The sequence below is a fragment of the Lepisosteus platostomus genome, unplaced genomic scaffold, assembly GCF_059453375.1.
Source record: "Lepisosteus platostomus isolate fLepPlt1 unplaced genomic scaffold, fLepPlt1.hap1 Scaffold_91_H1, whole genome shotgun sequence".
Lineage (NCBI taxonomy): Eukaryota > Metazoa > Chordata > Actinopteri > Semionotiformes > Lepisosteidae > Lepisosteus > Lepisosteus platostomus.
The window spans coordinates 62,121-89,056 of NW_028291703.1; the positions used below are offsets into that span (position 1 = coordinate 62,121).

The 26,936-nt window shown below is 43.9% G+C and overlaps 5 non-coding genes across 5 annotated transcripts; all 5 read left to right on the top strand.

Annotated features, from left to right (window-relative positions):
• Window positions 1-8,403: 8,403 nt before the first annotated feature.
• On the top strand, window positions 8,404-8,485 carry trnas-uga (transfer RNA serine (anticodon UGA)). The gene has a single exon. It is a non-coding gene; the product is annotated as a tRNA-Ser (tRNA).
• A 6,978-nt stretch (window positions 8,486-15,463) lies between these two features.
• trnak-cuu (transfer RNA lysine (anticodon CUU)) lies at window positions 15,464-15,537 on the top strand. The gene has a single exon. It is a non-coding gene; the product is annotated as a tRNA-Lys (tRNA).
• A 1,168-nt stretch (window positions 15,538-16,705) lies between these two features.
• Window positions 16,706-16,778, top strand: trnar-acg (transfer RNA arginine (anticodon ACG)). Its single transcript has one exon. It is a non-coding gene; the product is annotated as a tRNA-Arg (tRNA).
• Window positions 16,779-19,232: 2,454 nt separating this feature from the next.
• Window positions 19,233-19,305, top strand: trnar-ccu (transfer RNA arginine (anticodon CCU)). Its single transcript has one exon. It is a non-coding gene; the product is annotated as a tRNA-Arg (tRNA).
• Window positions 19,306-24,402: 5,097 nt separating this feature from the next.
• On the top strand, window positions 24,403-24,475 carry trnar-ucg (transfer RNA arginine (anticodon UCG)). The gene has a single exon. It is a non-coding gene; the product is annotated as a tRNA-Arg (tRNA).
• The last annotated feature ends 2,461 nt before the right edge of the window (window positions 24,476-26,936 follow it).

Consider the following 26,936-nt stretch of genomic DNA (forward strand, 5'->3'; position numbering starts at 1 on the left):
GCTGTGATTAAACAAATTTATTTGGGCGGTCTTAAGCCTGATATAGCCAAAGCCCTTCAGTTAAAAGAGCCCGAAATAGGGCAAGATACGACTAAACAATTTGAGGAAATAGTTAAAATGGCACGGCAAATCGAGAGAAATATGTATGCTAAGGTGCGGGCAATACAAACAGGGTGGACACCCCCCATACTGAAGGGTGGAGCTGGCCCTGACACCCGACTAAATCCAAAAGGCGAAATTACAACTCGGTGCCATTATTGTAAAAATTTCGGACATTGGCAAAAGAATTGCAAAAAGCGATTAGGCAGTGAGGGCAGGATTGGAAGATACCGAGATCCCCCTTTCAATCCCTCGAATCGAGAGGGGCAAAAAAACCTGTTGTCACAATTACAGGATTTGAGCGAAGCAGACAAACGCGCTATCAGGGAGCTTTTAAACTAGGACTCCCCCTAGTGGCCTCCCTACGCCTATCTCAGGAACTGAGTGAAAAAGAGCTCAAATTACAATGCACGATTAATGGGATTCAAATGTCACTTTTATGGGACACTGGGGCTCAATTATCGTGTTTATCTGAACAGTCAGCCAAACGGTGTGGTGTCATGTTCACAGGGAGGGAGCTGGAGGCCACTGGTGTAGGGGGTAATCGAATAACACTCAGAGAAACTCAAAAACTCAAGATTAGACTAGGAGATGGGGAGGTAACATTTAATGCTGTCATGTGGGTAGGATCTACCCCAGATCTGTTGGGATGGGATGCTCTGAAATACCTACAAGGGGTTACATTAACCATACATGAGGAGAGGGTGGAGGTAAACATCTGGTCCCTCCAAAAAGACGAACTAAAAGGGCATTCAATTTGGACTATGGATAAGGACGAATGCGGGCTTCTGGATATGGAACCCGCCACATTTACTGGGAAATCCCCGCCATACACAAAGCCATATAAAATCAACAAAGAGGCGGAGGAAGGGGTTCGACCAGTAATACAAAAACTATTGACTCAAGGCATTGTACGAAAAACACACAGTACAAGCAACAGTCCAATATGGCCCGTAAAGAAAGCCAGCGGAGCATGGCGATTCACAGTTGATTACTCAAAAGCTAATCAACACATCAACCGTCTCACCCCCTTGGTAGCAGACCCCTCTGCTATTTTTCAACTACTGACCCCTGAGCACCAGGTGTTTTCAGTAATTGACATGGCTAATGGGTTCTGGTCTGTTCCTCTACACCCAGAGTTACAAGATTGGTTCGCTTTTGTTGTAGATGGAGAACAATATACTTGGACCAGGTTACCACAGGGGTTTCATAACAGCCCCACCGTGTATCACATGGCACTTCGGAGGCATCTCCGGGAGCTGCCTCAAGTGTCCTCCGTCGTTATCCAATATGTGGATGATATTTTAATCGCGTCTCCTGACGAGGAAACCCACAAGAAGGACCTCCAAATTATTCTCAACCAACTGGTTAAAAAAGGACACAAGGCTAGTTATAGCAAAGCACAGTTATGCCTAGACACCGTAATTTACTTGGGACAAAAGATTAGTCAGGGAAAAAGGGAATTGACAGAAGATCGGGCCTAGGCAATCCGAACACACCCTAGTCCCAATACGGTGAGAGAGCTCCGATCATTTCTGGGTCTGTGCAATTTCAATAGAAATTGGGTTGATGCTTTTTCTGAAAGGGCCAAACCACTTACAGACCTATTAAAGGGGGGAGGGAGGTCCCTTGATCCTATTGCTTGGAGTCCTGAAGCTGAACATGCTTTTAATGATTTAAAACAAGCTCTGTTACAGGCTCCTGCATTGGGGTTTCCTCAGACAGATCAACCATTCTACCTCTACGTAAGTGAAAAGAATGGATTTTGGACAGCTGTACTAACACAGGAACATGGGGGTAGGTACCGCCCGGTAGGGTATTACTCTGGATCCTTGGACGAGGTAGCCAGGGGCTGGGGTCCATGTCTACGAGCCGTTCAGGCCGTCTGTCTAGCAGTACAGGCAGTCAATAACATAGTACTAGATCAACAACTGATTGTTCGATGCCCACATGCGGTACACACCCTCATGTCCCTGAATCGGGTCAGTCAGGTTAATGCGATACGATGGAGCAAGTGGCAGGTCTTGTTAGAGGCTCCAAATATTACCATTGAACGTGAAGGAGCTCTAAATCCAGCCACATTGTTACCTGACCCATCAGAAGCCTACATGTTAGAACACAGCTGTGATGTTTGGGCAATGGGAGAAGATGAGGGCATCAAAATAGCCGAGCAACCACTAAGGAATGAAGACCTCATCCTCTTCACTGATGGAACTTAATTCACAAATTCTAGTGGGGAGAGGAAAGCGGGTTGGGCTGTGACTACAGAACATGATATCCAATGTGGGGGAAGATTTGAGGTACCCACGTCAGCACAGTGAGCTGAACTGAAAGCTTTGGTGGAAGCCTGTAAATTAGCAAAAGGCAAGACCACCATAATATACACAGACTCACGATACGCATTTGGAGTATGCCATGACTTTGGAAGGTTATGGAGTAATAGGGATTTTTTAACCTCTGCTGGCACTCCGGTAAAGAATGCAGATCTGGTGTCTGAGCTGCTTGCGGCTCTCCAACTCCCAAAGCAGGTAGCTGTAGTCAAATGTAAGGGCCACAGCAGAGAGGACACTCCCGAGGCCAGGGGCAATAAGCTGGCAGACTGGACAGCACATCAAGCTGCCCTGGGGCAATGGGAGGAGTGGGCTATAGAAAAACCTCTTCAGATTATTTCAGTTTGCACAGTGAACATACAGGCACTCCGGACGGAACAGCTCAGCGAGCTCCAGGCCCAGGCCCTAAGGATTGAGAAATGGACCTGGATGGAACGCAATGTGGGGCTGCAGAAGGATGGGACCTGGAGGTGCCAGCGTACAGGCAGACCCGCCTGTCCCAAGCAACTAATGCCCTACCTGGCACAGCAAATACACTCCACAGGGCACCCAGGTGTTAGCCAAATGACTCGACACTTTGCTCAGAGCTGGGTGGGCACAGGCGTTGTACCACAGGCGTGAAACCCTTCGCAGCTGATGTGGTACAACGCTGTGGCGAGTGCCAAAAAGCCTCTGGAGCACCGCCGGTTCGGGCTCCTAATCTTCGACGTCCTGCACCCGAGGGGCCCTTTAGACACTGGCAAATAGACTATTGTTCACTGCCACCCTGTAAAGGGAAAACAGGTCTCCTAGTGATGGTGGACCAGTTTTCTAGATGGGTGGAGGCTGTCCCTGTCAAACGAGAGACTGCGCAGACAACTGCCAAATATCTCGTGACAGAAGTAATTCCCCGATGGGGACTCCCGTGTCGCATAGACTCAGACCAGGGCACACATTTTACTGGAAAAGTGTGTCAGGTGGTGGCAGACCTACTAGGGATCAAATGGGACCTGCATTGCCCTCATCACCCGCAGTCCTCCGGCATGGTGGAACGGGTGAACCGGACTTTGAAAGCTAAATTGACAAAGTACCACCTGGGAGGGATCCCCTGGGTGGATGCATTGCCCGCCGTACTGTGCAGCATCCGGGCTGGGACAAATCGAATAGTGGGGCTGAGCCCGTTTGAGGTGATCACGGGGCGTCCCATGAGACTGAGTGACTCTCCAGGACATGACAGAGTAGGCTTGAGTATACTAACTGATTCTCTGTTACAGTATTGCAAGTTGCTGACAGAGGCCACCCAAGGAGCCCGCGAGCAGGTCCTGGAGGCGTGGGGACCACCACCTGAAGGAGGGCACGACCTCATCCCAGGAGAGTGGGTGTGGATCAGGAAATTTCCTTCACAGGTTCTCCAGCCCAGGTGGGACGGACCCTACCAGATCCTGTTGACAACTGAGTCTGCGGTTCGAGTGGAAGGAAAAGATCGCTGGATCCACGCGTCACACTGCCGACGAGCCTCATCCCCATTTACAGACTCAGAATGAAATCATTTCTGTCAATAACGATAATTGTTGCTGTAGGACTATGTTCCGCAGGGATTAATGATCATCTCTCCCACAAAGGAGAACATGGAATTAATTCCTTTTTAGGCGTCTCCTATCTGACAGCTAAGAAAACCAACCAAAGTGCCTGCTGGGTGTGTGCCGCATTACCCAAATATGTACAGGAAGGACTTCCTATGGGGGCCATTCCTTGGCGTCTCGAGGAAGTCATAGGCATGATCATTTGGAGGGATAATTTAGGAGATTTTATATGACAAACTATGGGGGTTGCCATAACACGACTTTAACCTGCACAACATTACAATATCTACAGGAGCGAGGCTTAGAGCCCACGAGTTTCACAGGCTCTTACGCTCCTAAATATAACAGAAGCCATACACCACCATACCTGACTCTAAATAAGGAACGTGAGGGAAACATATGTTTTCAGCACACTAATGGTCTGCACTTGGTTGGATGGAGTCGTTGCAACCTTACCATCGCTGCAAATATATCCACCTCTACCTTCCAAATTCCAGGATGGGATCGGCACACCCCACAATTTGGTATAAGCTTCTTATTTTCAGAGGCATGGGGAGCGCCAAACGGAACATATTTCAGTTGTGGAAAACGAGCCTACCCATGGTTGCCAGCCCAGTGGTCTGGCTCATGTTATTTAGGATATGTGGTTCCTCATATCCGTGTTCAAACCCACAGCCCCTTCGGACCTAACCACAGACCACAAAGAAAATTGGCTGATTGGAAATATTATTTAGGTATAATATTTCCACAAGCCGGCATGAACTTTCTGAGTCGAGAGTTAATTCAAATGGCCTCGACTTTAGAAGAATTAGCAAATTCTATCTCATCTAGTCTGAAGGCTGTTAATGATGAGATGGTAGCCCTCAGAACAGTGGCCATGCAGAACCGACTAGCTTTAGATTATGTACTGGCGGCCCAAGGAGGAACTTGTGCAGTAATTGGCACTGAATGCTGCACATATATCCCTGATAATTCTGAGCACATCTCAGATCTGGCCCAACACATTTACAATGAGGGACAGAAATATCAGGACTATTATACTGAAAATTAGGGAATTGGGTCTTGGGTAAAGTCTGTGTTTGGGGCCTGGGGTGGAACCTTTTTACAGTGTTTATTTGTAGGAATAGTATTGTTTATATGTATAATTGTAATCATCACGTGCACAAAAACATGTATCACATCTTGCTATAACTGTGGAACGTACAATGTCATGGCAATACATACCTGTTCGCCAAGAAAGGAAAGATCTGCCCTGACATTGTATGTATAAAAATAGGCTACACTGACGTATGCCATATTTTATAAGGGGGGAATGAAGAAAGATGTGAAGACGGGGGTTTGAATTTAATCCTTTCTGTAGGGGGTTTAGACTTTCAAGCCACAAGCTGGGGTTTATGGCAGGAAAGGGGGGTTAACTGATAAGGATTGCAGATGCAAGCTAGGAACCCCCCTGGGTGTAATGTTAAACTGACCATTTGTCCAGAACATCGTAAACTGGCCAAATACCATGAACCCCCCTCTTTACCATCAGACCGAGTGACGTCAGAAACGGAGAAGAAAACACTATATAACCCAAAAGTTTGTAACAGTACGGGGAACAATACTTCGGTTTTGTTGTTTCTTGTGGGAAACAAGACTTCGGCTTTATTGTTCCTTGCATGCAATAAACTCATCTGTTTTACTTCATCTCGGGATCAAGAACCTTATTTCTTCTGTTACAACAATACTTAGAAGACAAAGATATTGTATCAATTTATGTTGCATTAGCCTGATTATGATTAAAAAAACACATATAATTAAACACGCGTTTACGATTTAAATCAAAACACGATTTAAATCAATATAAATGTTTATATTGTAACGCATACTGTCCAGCCTCCATTTCTCTATAAAAATTTACTCTATTACACACACACACACAATAGAAGCAGGAAGCAGAAGCAGTGACCGTTGTCAGAAGGGAAGAAGGTGACTATTCATTGTTATCAAAAATGACTTAGAATCGATCATGTTGTGATATTTTGAAATATAAAAGTCAATTGATTGTCCATAATATTGCTATTCTATTTTTTCGAAGAAATGTTTGTTAAAAGAAGAGTCCAGCACCAGCTGGATTTGAACACACAACCTGTGAGTTGGTAATCGCGCACGTAGACCAGTAGGCTACAAGGGAAGTCGCATGAAGGTGGAGGCGAAACAGCCCTACACAGCCCTGTCGCAGTACACGAATATAATCATATCGTTATTAAATTCTTTAGATACGCGATTCCATATTATATTAGCAGAAAAGCTTAAAACTACCACTTTTTCACACGCTATTTCACATGCTAGTTAAATACTTCGATGCTTAAAATCGTTAGGGAGAAATGGAATACCGGTGTGTATTTTTCCTTTAAAGTACCGATTCCTGGAATCTGACTGGCTGACACCCTTCTGAAGTGGTTCCATAAAATCTGGTATACGGAAAAGAAAGCGTTGATAAAAAAGCCTGGATTCTCATGTATCTCATACAAGTATCTTTTAAAATAGTCTTTGCTGTGCTCTTGAGGATCCTTGTGATATTTTGAGCTCTAGTTGAATGATAAGTGTTGCATTTTAAATCATTTTCGTAGTTAAAAATTATGAAACGCCCTGTTAAAAGCAAGGGAGTTTTTATGCCCGTTGAACTAAAACAAAATGCCTGACAAAGTATGGCTTGGACAGATTCCAAGTGCTTGTACAAATGTGCTAAAGAAATTATACTTTGAGTATACAGCTTGTCCAAAGTCATTCATTATTAATACTATTAGTAATATCTTCGGTAAAGGCTTTGATGCATAAATATTTCTGATAAAGGTAGGTTGTGTACTTCTGTCCAACTGAGCAATCTTGCTTTCATAAAATATACCAACATTTTAATGACTAATGATTAACATGCTGTAATACACAGTTCAAAATTAAAAGCTCAAATGCTGTACATGAGAGGTTAAGCTCCCCCTGGCGGTTTTACAAGGTGACGCCGGATAGTTTCCAGCATGACGTCAAATGACGCGATTAACCGCGTGATACCGCGTGATACCACGACACACCGACCGGGGTATGCCGCGAAATACCCCACCCGTTTTGAATGGCTGCATCTGTATACAGTACAGTTTGCATACAGTACTGTGTTTATGTTCCTAAACTGATCTCTTTTATGAGCAGGTGAAAGGCATGGTGAATAGGAGATTTTCAAAAATTACTGTGCTTTGCATGATTGGAAACAAATGCGTGATTGCGAAATGCTGTGGTGTTACTTTTACAAAGATGGTCGATGAAAAAAAGAATGTGGACCAGGGCAATACTTTGAGTTTACAGCTTGTCCAAGGTCATTCATTATTAATACTATTAGTAATATCTTCGGTAAAGACTTTGATGGCGACAGCTCAAACATGAGAGGATGAGCTTTATTAGCTCCACCTTGTGGAAATTCCGGATACTATTATTTTAATTGCGGTACTAAAGGAGAATTTACGGTAAGTCGTGGTAGACTGAGTAAAGCGCACCGCAAAATATTGCGGTATCGCCCGCTTGTTTTGAATGGCTGCATCTGTAAACCACAGCTTAAAGAAGAGCACCATCTCAGTGCCATACTAATGTAAATGAAGTAATACTAAGACATGTTCTTATGGATTTGTCTTACCTTGAGATATGTAATTGGATTTCAGGATTAACTTCCACATTCAATGTACTGGTGATTCTTTGCCTGGTCAGTACCTGGGTGGGAGACCTCCAGCGAACAATTAAGCTTGCTGCTGGAAGTGGTGTTAAGAGACTCTTAGGATCTTCCAGAGGTGTCTGTCCAATAGCACTAGTTGCCTTAGAGCTGGCTCAAACATTGCTCAAGAGTCTACCTTTCACAGATGCGCAAAGATGAATGATGGGGGTGCACGCTTCAAGGAGCCTTCCAACTGTAGGGACCGATTAGAGACGTAGCATGTGTTCGTTTCCATATACGCCCCGTGTCTCAACGGTAGGACAGAGTCAAATACTGCCTCGACACGTAACAGCGTTATATTAAACCGCAGGACTTGAGGGCTGTTTTGTTTGAATGTTCAAGGCATTGGTAAGAGCGTAGGTCAAGGGCCATTGGTGCATCTCCTGTAACTGGACTAAAAATGCTATTCAAAGTGCAGTGACTGAAATCGTCGTCCACATGTCTCCGTTGTTGATTGCTTTCTGTCTAAGAACGTTCTGTTTTCATGTCCGAACGGGGAGACTTTATCATTCCAACTTGAAGCCACCCTTAAGTCCTCTGAGGTGTGTGTGTGTGCTTGCACGTATGGCGTAAAAGGTTTCTTAAACGGAGAGCGAACTTGAAAAAAGTTGCCTCCGCCGCCGCCTCGCACTCCCTGTTCGATTGTAGCAAGAAGGCAGCGGCCGCGGCGCTCGCTGTAGTCGTGGCCGAGTGGTTAAGGTGACGGACTTGAAATCCGTTGGGGTCTCCCCGCGCAGGTTCAAATCCTGCCGACTACGGTGTCCTTTGCATTTGGTTGCGTGTGTGCGTGTAAAAGGACCAGTGCCGTTTCGTTTTCGCTGGGACCTTTAACACTCTAAATCGCCTGGACCCGCAGCCTGTGAAATCGATTCTTCAGCACCCACGAAGGACGCTTTGCCGCTGGACACAGATACCGATGCTTTTCTGCAACGAGCTTTCCAGCTGAATTTTCTCGGCAGCTCCGTACTGAACCTGTTCTCCATTGCAACATAGCGGAGGCTCGTCACGTCTATAGCAAGGCTGTGTAGGACCGCATACGCCACAGTGACTTGTACACAGACCACATGAAAGGCAAGCAAAATACACTTTTAAAATTCCAAAGACTCACAAGGTCAGAGGAACAGCGATGACCTGAACAGATCTGTTACAGAAGTCTAGGTTGACCTTTTTAGAGCTGTAATTGCATTTTTGTTTAATAGAAGATCAAATCTACTCGCATGTACCAGCACCTTACAGTTTATTGATGTTAATTCTGTTTAAGTAATAAGATTGCTAACGATGTTGGACTTTAGTCGGTGTTTTTTAGAACAAATTGCTTACACTTCTGTAAGGAATACGCAGTACGTGCCTTTGTCAGTCATTGCTCACCATACCTGTAACTTTCTTATCTAACTCAGTTCCTCAAATGGTGAAGGTCCACAAACATAAATGAAAAAAAACCCCTTGTTGTAGATGAGGTGCACAAAAAAGCAGCCCCTGATAGTGTATAACACGTTTATACTATTGCAGAGACACATGTAACATATATATATACTGTATATATATATGAAACAGAAATAGAAACAGAAACAGGAATCGCTTACTCACCTGGAGAATCTCTGTAGGAATATCTAGCATTTATCAATGGAAATAAAAGCTGCTTTAATACAGTGCATGTTCAAACTCAAACCCTCAGCTGCTGTTCTTGTTTGTTTTGGGACAAATTGCAACTGAGCATCGCATGAGCCGTTACGTACCCTTATCTGTTAGGGAATTTCAAGGGAGGAGTTAGGTCAGAATGGGTAGGCTGCAAAACAACAAGTAAAGATTTATTCCAAGATGAAACCTTGTGGCGGTTTTCTTATCTTTTCAGCATGGACTCAACTTTTACGTGTTCCTTATATGCTATATATGTATATATTAGCACCAATGTCGTTCTTAAAAACTAACATGAAATTGTCAGGGACATTCAGCTATATACAAAGACGAGACAGACAAAGTAATAATTCTATATTAACGTGGCCTACATATTGACGCAATGATCGAACTAACTGACATGTTCTGATTCAGATCCCCTGCAGTTCATGCCAATTAGAACAATAGCAATGCTGAGTCCTCCCAACCCTACTGAGCACAAATTCAGCTGATTTCAATTGAGCTCGGAGCTGGAGATGATCTCCATACAGTTCTGTGTTAACTAGCCCACACTTGCGTGCTAATTTACGGGTTGTAGCAAATGCTTTTCTATAGTTCATATACATGACGGCAACCTGTTACCGAGGAACCTGAGAGGTTTAAAAGCCTCACGAGCCAGGCAGGACTCGACCCTACAATCTTCTGATCCGAAATCAGACGCATTATCCATTACGCCACTGGCCCATAGAACATGCGCTTGCACTCCACCACAGAGAGCTCTACACTGCTACCAGTAGTACACTTCCCCATCTAAATTTTCACAGCAAGAAACTTGTGTTTCCTACTATTTTTATCAGGTTTAAAATATCATCTCCTTAAAACAGAAAAAGTGTTGATGTGTCGTGCTGAAATTCCGATTGATTTTGAATTCAAAGAAAAAAGGTTTTCTTCCAAAACACCGTGAAATTGTCACATCTTGCAGACAATAGGTGTATTCCATGTTGAAAAGAGAAGAAAGAAAACCATGGAACCTTTTACAGGTGTGAGGCTTCTTCAGGTGTGAGAAGACCTCATGGCCGAAACGTTGTGGTTCCTTTCTTCTCTTTTCAGCATGCAATAAACCTATTACTTGTTCCTTTGCAGCCGAGGCATGCTGACATAGCTACCCAGCTGAACATCTTGCAGACTCTACTTCTCTCCTGTAGAAGTAAAGCAGGGCTTGCTGGGTGAGCTTTTGCTCTGGTATGTTAGGTCACGTGTCATGTTAAATCACTTCTTCTAAACACAACATTTGCTGGTGCTAGCTTTCCCCATGAAAAGAGACATTTCCCTTACAGTACATGACATATCGTTTTTCTTCTATCAATAAGTATAGAAATAAAACAAAAGAAAAAATGTTGTCGCCAAAGAATGCACAGCTCTGTCGCCTTGGGGAGGTGTCAAGGGCATTGAGCTCCTTGGACATGAGAAGTGCCAGATAAATGCCATTTCTCATCATTTCTCTTGGCGTCAGTTCTGCTATTAAATGGGAAAGAGGCAACGGGCTCAGAGATTATGTTAAGTGCACACCGAGCGCAGATATGTCCAAGTGTCTGTAAAAGTGCGGTGCTCCCTAGTGGGTTAAAGTGCCTGCCTAGTAAGCAGGCGATCCTGGGTCTGAATACCAGCTGTGCCTCTCTCCGTGTCTTGTTGTGCCAAATGTATCATTTCAGACAAACATGTACAGCTTGGTTCAGTTTAATGCAAGAATTCATTTCCTTTCTGGAATAACTTGTTTTTGAAGAAATCCATACATTTTGTGAAAGATGAAATCAATTTCTTGGTTGTCAGTGAAAAAATATTGCTGGCTACAAGAAGCGCAAACGACTGTTTTCTTTGACCATAAACCTGCAAATGTAGGGAGCACAAAAGGCTGTCAGTCTCTGTGGAGCAATCGGTTAGTGCATTTGGCTGTTAACTGAAAGGTTGGTGGTTCGAGCTTCTCTGGTATGCGTGTCTCAGTTTTTCCAATGTAAACATCATCACCATCGCTAAAGAAGATGGCGCAGAAGGCTCCACAGCCGAAACGTTGTGCTAATTTTTTTCTCTTTTCAGCATGGAGTAAACCTTTGCTTTATCCTTTGCAGCCTAAGCATGCTGACGCAGCTACCTTTCTCTTAACGCGCCTCAATGATTATTCACCAAAACGATCAGCAGAATAAGTCGCCTTTGTGGTGATGTCACTCCTCTGCTTCACAAATGTCCTAAGTGACGGGCCATTTCTTTCTGCCATTTTTCCGGAGCGGTTATTGATTGCTCCATCATTTCCCTCTTACTTTCCATCACTAGATTGAAAAAAAAAACAGAAACAGGCTGACAGGATGACAAATCAAATTGCAAAAACTCATCAAAGCACTCGATAGAGTATTTGAATCCACAAGTAGCTACGAGCAACTTTGTCTTGGCTTGCATGAATGTCGGAAAATGTCAAAAAGAAAAAGATGGTGGCTTTTTCATATTCGTTCTTTTATTTTTAGCTCGTTGGCTCTTCTGTCCATTGTCCTCCTGCCTGGCTCTTGACCTGTGACTGTCTGAACGCACACAGTAGACTTTCATGCGGGGGATTTGTCCTGAGCCTCTGTGAAAGACCCACCCACCCCCATAAATAACTGCTCTAGAAACACATGATTGCAAAACTAAACCACAGCTTAAAGAGGAGCTTGTCATGACCGCCAGGCAGTTAAGACCAACTCTTAAGCGATCTAATCAGCACCAGCAGTGGGTGATTATTAACAAACGCTGCCGCACGAGTTAACCCACCTGCACACACTCCACCGTGCGGTACGCAGTGCTATTTTTACCATCTTTACCTGCTTCCCGCTGCTCGGTATTGAGTCTATTCCTTGAGAGCTCTACCTGGCGTTTTTTCCATTACCTCGTTTATTCTGGATATTGGACTCCCCTTCTGCCTTTTTGACTTTGGACCTCGCCTCTCACCTCGGACTGTTTGCCACCAGTGTTCTCCCTGGATTACGACTTACCTTACGCCTCTTGACCACGAAACAAAGCAAAGCAGAGCAAAACAAAACGAACAAACGAAAACCCTCACGTCCCGCACTTGCATATATCGCCGTTACGTGCCCAAGCGGTATTGTACGTCATCCTAGCACTGCACCCCGGGCGTACGGTATATGGGAACGAGCACACGCCACGAATTGTCTCGAATCACTCCCTACAGCTGTAAGGCGCCTTGAAGCGTGCACCCCCAACTTTCTGCTTTGCCCATCTGTGAAAGGTAAACTCTTGAGCAAACTCTGAACCAGCTCTAAGGAAACAAATCCGATTAGATGTTACTTTGACTCATCTTTTTATGCTCAGTGCTGGATTGCTCAAACTCCAGCTAGGGTTAGGGTTAGCATTCCCACGCTACTTAGACACTTTGTTTATGCTCAGTGCTGGATTTTGGGAACTTCAGGACGAGTGGGAATTTTCTCCTATCTGTCAATTCTGTTTTGTTTTGGAGACTCTTGGCTGCCTATGTTGTACAGTGCAGCGTGAAGGAAACATTTTCCAAAACTGTGTCAGCTCAAAAGTTGTAAGAAAACCTCTCCAGCTACTTTAACTCTCTTCATTTTTGTCATTTAATGTGACACTCGATGTATATCTGTATAACATCAGTTATTCTGTGCGATTGATTCTCATTTCATTCTAAACTCGCCCGCCCAGGGACGCCATTAAATGTAGAGGTTTGATGGGTTTACTGAGACAATTATTAATTGTAGCAATAAACACGAGGTTGTTCGTTGGGGCTTTTAGAAAATCAATCGTCAGAACAACTAACAACGCACACACATATGCAAATGGTGAGGCTCCAGTTCGACACCCAGTTCGACACCACTTTACAGTATATGACAAAAGCATGGCAGACTGTGCCGGACCGGCAGATAACTTCCGCTTATTTTGACCATATTAAACATTGGAAATCTTCCCACTTGCATTTGTGACACTTGATTTTGGCTCCACCTAAGACACTCTTAAATCTTCAAACACTTTTCTCTTCTCCTGCAACACACTTGTCTGTCGGCACTATGTGGCAGCGTTGCATGACAACCCCTCTCACCACGGAAAGGAACCTAACAGCTTTGGTAAGAGAGTAGAATTACCTGAAGAACTGCTTTCCATGGAAACAGGACCAAGCGATGTAGCATTTTTATAGTACCAGGAAAGGAGAAGCGGCACTTCGCCTTTGCCGCACAGGCACAAGGCGACGTGCGGCAGACGCCATAGTCGGTAGGATTCGAACATGAGGGGGGAGTCCCCAATGGATTTCAAATCCATCGCCTTAACTACTCGGCCACGACTACAGCGAGCTCGCCGCCGCCGCATTCCTCCTATAATCTAACACGGAGTGCGAGGTGGCTGCGGAAACTTTTTTAAAGTCGCTCTCCGTTAAAAAAAAAATACCTTTCACAAGATACATGCCGGCAGACAGACACGCCTCAGAGGGTTTAAGGCTGGCTTCACGTTCAAATGATAAAGTCTCCCCGTCCGGATGTCAAAATGCAACTTTGGCAGACAGAAAAAACATCAACAAACCACAAATGTGGACAAGGATTTTACAAGCTGCACCACACTGCACTTTCAAAAGCATTTACATTCGTGTTAGACGCAGGAATTGTCTTTGTTTTGCGCGCTTACGAACGCCATGGAAAACGAAACAAAACAAAAGCCCTCAGCTCCTGCACTTGATTATAATGCCGTTACGTGTCGAAGCAGGAATTTACGTCATCCTACCACTGCAACACGGGGAATAGAGGGAAATGAACACACGCTACGAATCGTCTCAATCACTCCCTAGAGTCGTAAGGCACATTGAAGGGTGCACCCCCATCATTAATCGTTGGGCCTCTGTGAAAGGAAAGCTGTTGAGCAGTCTTTGAAACAGCTCGGATGAAACACTTGATTGCTTCCATGTGCATCTGGAGCCCACTTCTTATTTTCACTTCACGCCGCCCAAAGCATTTCTAAAACAGGAGATTCGCGTTTGGGAATGCGCCCTGCCCTACAAATAAAACAGGTCTACAGGTCTGAAACCTGCTCCACGGAAAACAGTTCTGTTGCGCTTTTGATCAAAGGGAGATTCTCTGTTCTTACTTTTTGATGACATAACACCCAAAGGGGCTTCTTTGGAGCTGGATTCCAACCATCATCCTAAAGTTTCTTGGCGGTATCCTTTACAGTCCTCTGTTCGGTCGACAAGGAACAGAAGGGGGCAGCTTTCCTCACACATACAGTGCAATGTACTGTAGTATTCCCCTTCATTGAATACGCAGTTCTGCATCAGACCTCTAACTCGTTTCCTTAGCTTGGATTTAAGCCACGAAGCAGGCTTCTACTGTATAAACGTCTAGAGGAATCACAAACTATTTGAGAGGCCATCATCCCAGGGGGAACTGACAAAGTCTATCCCTAAACACCTAGCGCAGTCTCTCGAGAGACTGTCAAAAATCGCTTTCTCCCTTGGCAGCAGCGGCACGTAAATACTGTTACTGCCACTGTTCGATACCGACGTTAGCCTTCTATACCATGTTCAGCCACCGCTAGAAAATGTAAGGCTCTAGTACTGGAGCAAACAAAAGGAGGGCCAACGTCGAACGGGCACACGTGTCAGACGTAGAGAACGACGAGGATAGGATTCGAACCCATGCATGCAGAGTACAATGGATTAGCAGTCCATCGCCTTAACCACTCGGCCACCTCGTCGATGAAACTGGGCTGTCCAGACATGAGTTGGCGCGCTCCAGATGATCTTTTTCATTTTTTTTCCCTCGTACTCGAGGGTCCTTTTCCTGTTCCACATGCGATTTCAACATTTTCCTTGGGAGATGTCAAGCCAGCAAGCCACTGCTGTGGTTCAGTGGCCAGTGTGGAGTTCAGTGGCCCTGTTGTACACAGAAAGCACATTGAGCTCCTTGGACATGAAAAGTTCCAGATAAAAGCCATTTGTCATCCTTTCTCTTGGTGTCGATGTTGCTATTGTATGTAAAGGTGGCAACTTGCTCAGCGAGCAGGCGGAGCACACACCGAATGCAGATGTGTCTGAGTGGTGTGTCCAAGTGGCTGCAAAAGGACAACACTCCCAGAGCGCCGTGGCTTAGTTGGTTAAAGCGCTTGTCTCTTAAACAAGAGATGCTGGGTCCGAATCCCAGTGGTGCCTTCTTTGTTCTGTCTTCTTGAACAGAACTGGTCCTTACAGACAACCGCCTACGGCTAGACTTAATTAAATGCAAGTATTCATTTCCTGTCTTTAACGCGACTTGTTTTTCTTAAAATGGATGAAACTTGCAAAACATGAAATACAAACATTGCTAATCAGCGCTAGCGGCTGGCAAAAAAAAAAGAAGTCAGCAATGTTTTTTTTCTTTAACCTTAACCCTGCTAATGGAGAAGAGTTAAACGACCGAGTCTATGCAGCTTAAACGGTGCTCACGTCGGGTTCTTAGCTGAAAGGGTGGTAAATCTCGCTCACCCCAGTCCTTAATCTTTTAAAAGGATACAAAATTGAACCTAGTAGCCACATCACATACATCCTGTTCAACGATAAAAAGGTGACATCTATACTCGATCCAGAGTAAATCCCACGTTGAGGGCATATTTTTTTCCACTTTACCATGAGTCGGGCTCAGCTGCACAGAGGCGAGAGCAGAGCAATGAGGTCACGGGGACAGGGGAGTCACACGTTTTCGGTTTAAACACGTGGAAGAAAACTGAGGGATCCACAGTATGTGGACCCTCCGTGCGCCATCAGTCCGCACTCCGGACTCTGAATCCTGCCATCCAAGTTAAGATCTCGGCGGAACCTGAGGTGCAGTTCCTTCTTAAAACGTAATCTGGTGAGCATTTCTAGAATCGTACTTGTATAGATGCAGCCTTTAATGTGTTGCTAGGTTAAAATTGATGACTTCTTGAACTTCAGTAGGCAACTGCCCTCTTGATTTCGGATTTAATTTCTTTATTACAGGGGCGCTTTTATGAAGACAGAGTCATGTTCAGGTACTTTGCTTGATGGAGGAAGCATATTTCGGACTCTGTGATCTGCTCACCTGGAAAGGTCTCCTGTACTACTACAAGAGAGAAGTAGAGTCTGGAAGAATGGACAATTTTATGATGCTTTGGAAGATGTTTTTTTTTCTTTGAAATCGAAATGAATCAGAATATCAGTGCAAAAGACAAACTCTTGGTTTGGTTTAAAGAGATATGGTTTTAAAACAGACAAAATGTAGAAAACAGGTGTTTCTCACTTTTGGAAAAGAATGGACCGGGGGTAATATTTTACTAGTTGCAGTGCTGATCTCACTGGGTTACAGTCCTGCAGTGTCACACCAGGGCCAGTGGCGCAATGGATAACGCGTCTGACTACGAATCAGGAGATTGCAGGTTCGACTCCTGCGTGGCTCAGGTCGTTTTTAAACGCATCGGGCTACTCCCTAAGTAGTCTGTGCTACTTACTGCGTTGTAATCGTACCCAGTAAGAGATTTCCTTCATGTAAATGAACTGCACCTGACAGCTTTAGAAAAACACCTGGGCTCAGTACGGTGCTGAGAGCTCAGCGTTGCTGTTGTTCTAATTAGCACGCACTGCATCGGCTATGAGCCCGAACTTTTCAATTATTCCGATCAGTAAGTCAAAACGTAGTCCACATGAACGGTAGAAATATTCTCTTGTCTGTCTCTTGTTTGTATAGAACTGAATGTCCCTGACAATGTACTGTTAGTTTTAATTGAAGAACGGCATTTGTGTTCAAATATACCAGACAAGTTTATGTAACTGCTCATGCGACACTCAGTTGTAATTAGTCAAGAAATAAAGTCGAACAACAGCTGCGGGTTTGATTCTGAACGTATGAGATTGCAGCGCCTTTTACTTCCATTGACAAATGATAGAGATTCGAAGAGAGATCCTTCAGACCAGCAAGCAAACCCACGGCTATTTCGGTTTTCTATCTAGGCAACGTTGGTGTCTGCAATAGCATACATGAAAGCGTGATGCAATTTCTGTGGCTACATTTGTTGCACGTCATGCACAGTAAGAGTGTTTCTAACACCAAATAAAAAGTCAACAATTAGCGATCACGCCTTCTCCTCAGTTAACCCACTGAAACCCTTGCTGTTAACAGTTCTTTACTGCGTGCTTTACCAGCACCTACATATCGTGTCGGTTCTTTCAGCTTTATTCATTAGGTTTTCAAAGGCATAAGTAGAGCACCAGAGGTGCGAACGCAGAATGTATGGTAATCTGAAGAACTGCTTTCCATGGCAGCGGGTCCAAGCGATTTAGCGTTTTTATAGTACCGGGAAAGGAGAAGCGGCACTTTGCCTTTGCCGCGCAGGCACAAGGCGACGTGCGGCAGACGCAGGAGTCGGCAAGTTCCGAACCTGCGCGGGAAGTCCCCAACGCATTTCGAGTCCATCGCCTTAACCACTCGGCCATGACAAAAGCGAGCTCGCTGCTGCCGCATTCCTCCTATAATCTAACACGGAGTGCGAGGTGGCTGCGGAAACCTTTTTAAAGTTGCTCTCCGTTAAAAAAAATACCTTTCACAAGATTCGTGCCGGCAGACAGACACGCCTCAGAGGGTTTAAGGCTGGCTTCACGTTCAAATGATAAAGTCCCCCAGTCCGGATGTCAAAATGCAACTTTGGCAGACAGAAAAAACATCAACAAACCACAAATGTGGACAAGGATTTTACAAGCTGCACCACACTGCACTTTCAAAAGCATTTACATTCGTGTTAGACGCAGGAATTGCCTTTGATTTGCACGCTTACGAACGCCATGGAAAACGAAACAAAACTAAAGCCCTCAGCTCCTGCACTTGATTATAATCCCGTTACGTGTCGAAGCAGGAATTTACGTCATCCTACCACTGCAACACGGGGAATAGAGGGAAATGAGCACAAGCTACGAATTGTCTCTAATCAGTCCCTACAGTTGTAAGACGCCTGGAAGCGTGCACCCCCATCATTAATCTTTGCGCATCTGTGCAAGGTAAACTCTGGAGCAGTCTCTGAAACGGCTCAAAGGAAACACGTGATTGATTCCATGTGCATCTGGGGTTCATTTCTTATTTACATTTAATTCAAGGGAAAGGCTTGGGTCAGTTTCAGACGGCCTCCAACAGCGAGATTCAAGCACCCCACCTTCAGCCCAATCTGCGCCGCCAGAACGCCAACGGCTCCTCTGGTCTCCGGGGTGCGGTTGTGACCCCGTAACCTAAAGTGTTGGTGGCAGACAAATGGAGACTAACAGGTGATGTCCTAGGACATGACTACATTGTGACACTCGGTGGGGATGGTGACCATTGCTTGGAAAAGAGTGCGGGGCCCCTTTAGAAAAACATTTTGTTAACAGGCATTCTGCCTCAGCCTAAACACCTATAGCTTGCAAAGCGCATGCTATTAGACAGGCACCTCTGCAAGACCTTAAGAGTCTCTTAAACTAGTGATAGTAAGGTGTTCCCAGTGGGCGATGTTTGGCTTTCAAATCATCTCTCTGTGGAAGCGCCGAGATGCAGCTGTTTAAGGCTTAGAAGCAGCTGACTGTTTCACTACCTAGCTGATTACTGTCAGTCAGGGAGCTCAGAGGTGAAAAGCCTGTCTGAGAGACAATTCGCCGTCGATCAGTTCAATATGTTCCGTACCAGCTCGGCGCACCTGAGATCATCTTGGTAGCCGTGTAGCTCAGATGAGTGAGAGCGTGTGTGTGTGTACCACCGTGATTGGATGCCGGTCCTTCTCAGGTCACAGTAAACCTTCTGCTGCCTAACTTTCCTAATTTTGGGGATCCCTTTGAAAAAGCAAAGGAAAAAAAAAAACTGGCTCTTCATCAGCGTGATCGACCCAACCCAGTGTGTCCCAGTGGCCTAATGGATAAGGCACTGGCCTCCTAAGCCAGGGATTGTGGGTTCGAGCCCTATCTGGGGTGCTCCTGTCCCATTTTGAGCGTACAAATGTCCTTGTGATTTGCAAAGCTGCAACCCCACCTTACTCAGTGAGCGTCTCTGCTTTTCTCTCACATACAGTTGGGAGAAAAACTTTTGTAAACAGCCCTTCGGAATGATGTGGATTTCTGCATGAATGGCTCCTAACATGTGATCTTATCTTTATCTAAGTCATAATAATTAATAAAGAGAGTCTGATTTCACAAACAACACACGCCCAACATTTGACATTGCTGTTTCTTTATTGACCAAATGGTTTAAACAATCAAGGTCATTGATGGAAAAAGTACGTGAACCCTTATATTAAGGAGCTAGTGGAACCTCCTTTATGACAAAAACCTCAATCCCCACTTTCAGTAGCGGCTGGTCAGACCTGAGCAGCGGTTAGGAGGTATTATGGCCTATTCCTCTATGAAAAACTGTTTCAGTTCATGTATATTTTTGGGATGTCTTGCGCTGAACGGCCTGCTTCAGATCACGCCACAGCACTTCAATGGGATTGGGGTCAGGACTCTTACTCGGCCATCCCAAAATACGGAATTTCTATTGTTTCAGCCACTCTGTTGTTGATGTACTCCTTTGTTTTTGTCATGCTGCATGACCCAGCGTCTTTCGAGTTTTAGATCACAGGCAGACACCCTGACATTCTGCTGTAGAATTTCCTGATACATCTTGGAATTCATCGGTCCCTCGATGATTGCAAGCCGTACAGCCTCCGCCATGCTTCCCAGGTGGGATGAGGTTTTGGAGTTGGTATGCAGTGTTTTGTTATCTCCAAACATAACGCTGTGCACATTTACCAACAAGTTCAACTTTTGTCACGTCTGTCCACAGAACATTGTTCCAGGAGTTGCTGAGGAACATCCATGTGGTCTTTAGCAAACTTGAGAGGGGCAGTGGTGGTTTTTTTGGGGGGGAGAGCAGTGGTTTCCTCCATGGTGACCTCGCATGATCACCACTCCTGTTCAGATTTCTTCTTATGGTGGACTCATGAACACAGACGTAAGACAAAGTCAACCACCTGTTCGCTAGATCCCATACCCACTCAGCTAGTCAAAGATTCCCTCGAAGGACTGGCAGGACCTATAATTAGTATGATGAATGCATCGCTTGCGTCAGGCGTTGTACCTGATCAATTTAAGGTAGCGGTTGTTAGACCGCTCCTTAAGAAGTCAAATTTGGATCCACAAGTTCTTAACAACTACAGGCCTGTCTCAAAGGTCCCATTTCAATCTAAAAGTCTTGGGAGAATAGTTGTTGCCCAACGTCAATCGTATCTGGATTCAAATAATATACTTGAGAAATTTCAGTCTGGTTTCTGAAACTGCATTAACAAGAGTCGTAAATGATATTCTCTTAGCTACTGATGCGGGGAATGCAACAGTGCTTGTGCTTCTAGATCTTAGAGCTGCCTTTGACACGGTTGACCTCTCTGTTTTGTTACACAGGCTTGAGTTTGAGGTTGGCTTATCTGGAACCGTCCTTCAGTGGTTTACTTCACATTTTACTCATCGTTTTCATTATGTTCAAATATCTAATAATTGTACTGCTTCATCAATGTCACCAGTTCAATTTGGGGTACCAGAAGATCAGTGCTGGGACCAATATTGCTCTCTCTCTCTACATGCTGCTGCTAGGTAGGATAATATGAAAAAATAATATGAACTTTCATTCATATGCTGATGACACTCAAATAAACATTTTGTTTACACCAAACGACAACTCTTCTATTATCAGTTTAGTTAAATGCATTAAGGAAGGAAATACTTGGATGTGTGAAAACTTTTTGTTACTCAACTCTGAGAAAAATGAGGATCTGTTGATCGGAGGCAACAATACTGATAGGACTACTATAACTTCAGCACTTAACTCAGAGGATTTAAACATTTGCCTCAAAGAGACAGCACGTAACCTAGGCGGCATATTAGACACAAGGCTCTTAACAACTTGCATTGTTAAGTGCCTTGGGACAACCTTGTTGTGAAAGGCGCTATATAGAAATACATTGATTTGAATTTAATTGACAATGTAAAATGTTGTGTGTGTTGTTTGTTAAACAAGACTGTCTTTATTTATCAAAAAATAAAAGGAATTTGCTAGGAATGCAAACGTTAGGTTGCGCTTCTTCATGCTGCATCGTCGGCATGAGTGGAGCTTTTTAAACGTCTGTACTTACTGTGCCCCATAAGAAATCGTTTGTCCCCGTTCAAAAGAGATTGTGCGATGTCCTGCAGTGTTCGCAAAGCAAACCTTTGACAGTTTGAAAAGAGGAATTTATTCTGCTTCCTGTGCGTGCAGTAGTTACAAAGTTGAACGTCTTTACACGATTTGCTGCAGTTTTCAGTGGGCGGGCTTTGTCAGATGGCTTGGAAAAATGCACTGTGTTTCGGCTCGGGAAACATCATGAGAAGTGTCCTGCATGTTTTCTGTGTATAGCTGTCTTTTAACGCATACAGAATTCATTCGAAATCATTGATTTCTCCAATTAACAAGGGTCCCTTAAAGGATGAGTCAAAGTAACGTCTAATCGGATTAGTTTCCTTAGAGCTGGTTCAGAGTTTGCTCAAGAGTTTACCTTTCACAGATGCGCAAAGAAGAATGTTGGGGGTGCACGCTTCAAGGTGCCTTACAGCTGTAGGGAGTGATTCGAGACGATTCGTGGTGTGTGCTCGTTCCCATATACCATACGCCCCGGGGTGCAGTGCTAGGATGACGTACAATACCGCTTGGGCACGTAACGGCGTTATATGCAAGTGCGGGACGTGAGGGTTTTCGTTTGTTCATTTTGTTTTGCTCGGCTTTGCTTTGTTTCGTGGTCAAGAGGCGTAAGGTAAGTCGTAATCCAGGGAGAACACTGGTGGCAAACAGTCCGAGGTGAGAGGCGAGCTCCAAAGTCGAAAAGGCAGAAGGGGAGTCCAATATCCAGAATAAACGAGGTAATGGAAAAAACGCCAGGTAGAGCTCTCAAGGAGTAGACTCAATACCAGCGAGAAGCTGGTAAAAATAGCACTGCGTACCGCACGGTGGAGTGTGTGCAGGTGGGTTAACTCGTGCGGCGGCGTTTGTTAATAATCACCTGCTGCTGGTGCTGTTTAGATTGCTTAAGAGTTGGTCTTAACTGCCTGGCGGTCATGACAAGCTCCTCTTTAAGCTGTGGTTTAGTTTTGCATTCATGTGTTTCTAGAGCAGTTATTTATGGGGGTGGGTGGGTCTTTCACAGAGGCTCAGGACAAATCCCCCGCCTGAAAGTCTACTGTGTGCGTTCAAACAGTCACAGGTCAAGAGCCAGGCAGGAGGACAATGGACAGAAGAAGCAACAAACTAAAAATAAAAGAACGAATATGAAAAAGCCACCATCTTTTTCTTTTTGACATTTTCCGACTTTCATGCAAGCCAGGACAAAGTTGCTCGTAGCTACTTGTGGATTCAAATAATCTATCGAGTGCTTTGATGAGTTTTTGCAATTTGATTGTCGTCCTGTCAGCCTGTTTCTGTTTTTTTTTTTTCAATCTAGTGATGGAAAGTAAGAGGGAAATGATGGAGCAATCAATAACCGCTCCGGAAAAATGGCAGAAAGAAATGGCCCGTCACTAAGGACATTTGTGAAGCAGAGGAGTGACATCACCACAAAGGCGACTTATTCTGCTGATCGTTTTGGTGAATAATGATTGAAGCGTGTGAAGAGAAAGGTAGCTGCGTCAGCATGCTTAGGCTGCAAAGGATAAAGCAAAGGTTTACTCCATGCTGAAAAGAGAAGAAAAGAAGCACAACGTTTCGGCTGTGGAGCCTTCTGCGCCATCTTCTTTAGCGATGGTGATGATGTTTACATTGGAAAAACTGAGACACGCATACTGGAGGGGCTTGAACCACCAACTTTTCAGCACCACAGAGTCTGACAGTCTTTTGTGCGCCCTACATTTGCAGGTTTATGGTCAAAGAAAACAATCACTTGCGCTTCTTGCAGCCGGCAATCTTTTTCCACTGACAACCAAGAAATGGATTTAATCTTTCACAAGCTGTATGGATTTCTTCAAAAACAAGTTATTCCAGAAAGGAAATTAATTCTTGCATTAAACTGAACCAAGCTGTACATGTTTGTCTGAAATGAGACATTCGGCACAACAAGACACGGAGAGAGGCACCGCTGGTATTCAGACCCAGGATCGCCTGCTTACTAGGCAGGCACTTTAAGCCACTAGGGAACAGCGCCAGCAGAGCACCGCGCTTTTACAGACACTTGGACACATCTGCGCTCGGTGTGCACTTAACATAATCTCTGAGCCCGTTGCCTCTTTCCCATTTAATAGCAGAACTGACGCCAAGAGAAATGATGAGAAATGGCATTTATCTGGCACTTCTCATGTCCAAGGAGCTCAATGCCCTTGACACCTCCCCAAGGCGACAGAGCTGTGCATTCTTTGGCGACAACATTTTTTCTTTTGTTTTATTTCTATACTTATTGATAAAAAAAAACGATATGTCATGTACTGTAAGGGAAATGTCTCTTTTCATGGGGAAAGCTAGCACCAGCAAATGTTGTGTTTAGAAGAAGTGATTTAACATGACACGTGACCTAACATACCGGAGCAAAAGCTCACCCAGCAAGCCCTGCTTTACTTCTACAGGAGAGAAGTAGAGTCTGCAAGATGTTCAGCTGGGTAGCTATGTCAGCATGCCTCGGCTGCAAAGGAACAAGTAATAGGTTTATTGCATGCTGAAAAGAGAAGAAAGGAAACACAATGTTTCGGCCGTGAGGTCTTCTCACACCTGAAGAAGCCTCACACCTGTAAAAGGTTCCATGGTTTTTTTTTCTTCTCTTTTCAACATGGAATACACCTATTGTCTGCAAAATGTGACAATTTCACGGTGTTTTGGAAGAAAACCTTTTTTCTTTGAATTCAAAATCAATCGGAATTTCAGCACGACACATCAACACTTTTTCTGTTTTAAGGAGATGATATTTTAAACCTGATAAAAATAGTAGGAAACACAAGTTTCTTGCTGTGAAAATTTAGATGGGGAAGTGTACTACTGGTAGCAGTGTAGAGCTCTCTGTGGTGGAGTGAAAGTGCATGTTCTATGGGCCAGTGGCGTAATGGATAACGCGTCTGACTTCGGATCAGAAGATTGTAGGTTCGAGTCCTGCCTGGCTCGTGAGGCTTTTAAACCTCTCAGGTTTCTCGGTAACAGGTTGCCGTCATGTATATGAACTATAGAAAAGCATTTGCCACAACCCGTAAATTAGCACGCAAGTGTGGGCTAGTTAACACAGAACTGTATGGAGATCATCTCCAGCTCCGAGCTCAATTGCAATGAAAAAACATGCAGAACAGAACTGGAGAGCAGCTGAATTTGTGCTCAGTAGGGTTGGGAGGACTCAGCATTGCTATTGTTCTAATTGGCATGAACTGCAGGGGATCTGAATCAGAACATGTCAGTTAGTTCGATCATTGCGTCAATATGTAGGCCACGTTAATATAGAATTATTACTTTGTCTGTCTCGTCTTTGTATATAGCTGAATGTCCCTGACAATTTCATGTTAGTTTTTAAGAACGACATTGGTGCTAATATATACATATATAGCATATAAGGAACACGTAAAAGTTGAGTCCATGCTGAAAAGATAAGAAAACCGCCACAAGGTTTCATCTTGGAATAAATCTTTACTTGTTGTTTTGCAGCCTACCCATTCTGACCTAACTCCTCCCTTGAAATTCCCTAACAGATAAGGGTACGTAACGGCTCATGCGATGCTCAGTTGCAATTTGTCCCAAAACAAACAAGAACAGCAGCTGAGGGTTTGAGTTTGAACATGCACTGTATTAAAGCAGCTTTTATTTCCATTGATAAATGCTAGATATTCCTACAGAGATTCTCCAGGTGAGTAAGCGATTCCTGTTCCTATTTCTATTTCTATTTCATATATATATACAGTATATATACAGTATTATACTATTATTATATAATTCGTTACACTGTGGCTGTGTTGTGTGTGTTAAGCTGCTGTTGCACTGCAATTTCCCTCACGGGATCAATAAAGTATCTATCTATAAGAAGACATTACCAACAACGACCACAAGATGGAGATATTGTCTAGACATTACCAACAACGACCACAAGATGGAGATATTGTCCAAAGAGGCAAGAAGGGCAAAGCCGCGATAAGGTAAAATCATTTTTTGTAAGAGATTGCTGTCAGAATGCACATCCGTATCCCAAACAGAATCTCTAGTAAAATATGATCATTTGTGAAACAGGCAAATGAGTGTCTACTACAATATGATTGCTACAGATGCAGCCATTCAAAATGCGCGGGCGAGACCGCATTATTTTCCGGTACGCTGTACGCAGTCTACCGCGAGTTACCGGTAAATACCGCGAGTTACCGGTAAATTCCGCTAGCAAAATAATAGCATCCGGAATTTCCGCAAGGTGGAGCTAATAAAGCTCAACTTCTCATGTTTGAGCTGTAGCCATCAAAGTCTTTAATGAAGATATTACTAATAGTATTAATAATAAATGACCTTGGACAAGCTGTAAACTCAAAGTATTGCCCTGGTCCACATTATTTTTTTCACTGACCTTCTTTGTAAAAGTAACACCACAGCATTTCGCAATCACGCATTTTTTTCCAATCATGCAAAGTACAGTAATTTTTGAGAATCGATTCACCATGCCTTTCACATGCTCATAAAAGAGATTGATTTAGGAACATAAACATATTACCGTATGCAAACTGTACTGTATACAGTTTGTATATGTATATGTATATGTATATTTAATGTCTTAACTGTGCCCGTTTAAGTATTGAATATTTATATGGAATTTTACCACTGAAGGGAAATCTTAGTGCCTGAGCATAAAAAGAATAGGAGCGTAATGCAACGCGTGTGAAGGCCATAAACGATATTAATTTTGGAACATAAACATACAGTATATGGCTGGTCTCGGTACTTTAAAGAAAACATACACGAAACATGGTTTCATTATGACCAGAATCGGTCTTGAGATATTTTTAACTTGATTTACAGTATTTGAGAGGTATGTCTTGACACCGATACTACGTAAATACTCCTCACGTATATGTTTCTAGGTTTATATTATGCATTTCATACGGTCAAATTGCTTTTGAGCAACTGATAAGAAGCGCGAAACGGTATGCCCAGGGCGTTTTAGTTTTTGTTTTGTTTTAATGCAGTGCAGTGGATTGATTAGAGATATCAAGTACATACAAGTCATTTTTTAAATGTTGTAGTTCGTCTTGTAAAAATGTTACGAGTACATCATCTGTCAACAATTACACAGGTTCTGTTTCCATATTGCGGTTTTTGGTTACGTAATACTATTTTCTAATTTCACGTTGTGAATATATGATTTGGGCAAACAGAGCCGCAAAGAAGTACATTATGGGTTGTTGTTGTTTTTTTGCAGTTTTATCTAAAATAAGCGATGCTTAAACCTTTGTCTGATTCTTGTGAAACTATCCACACGACAGTTACCTAGGAGTTGACTTCAGTGATGTCACTGATGGGATGTTTCTAAAAATCCATCCTCTGTAAAACATCTTCTCTAGTTGTTCTGCATATGTATTCGCTAATGAAGCTGTGTGTTCTG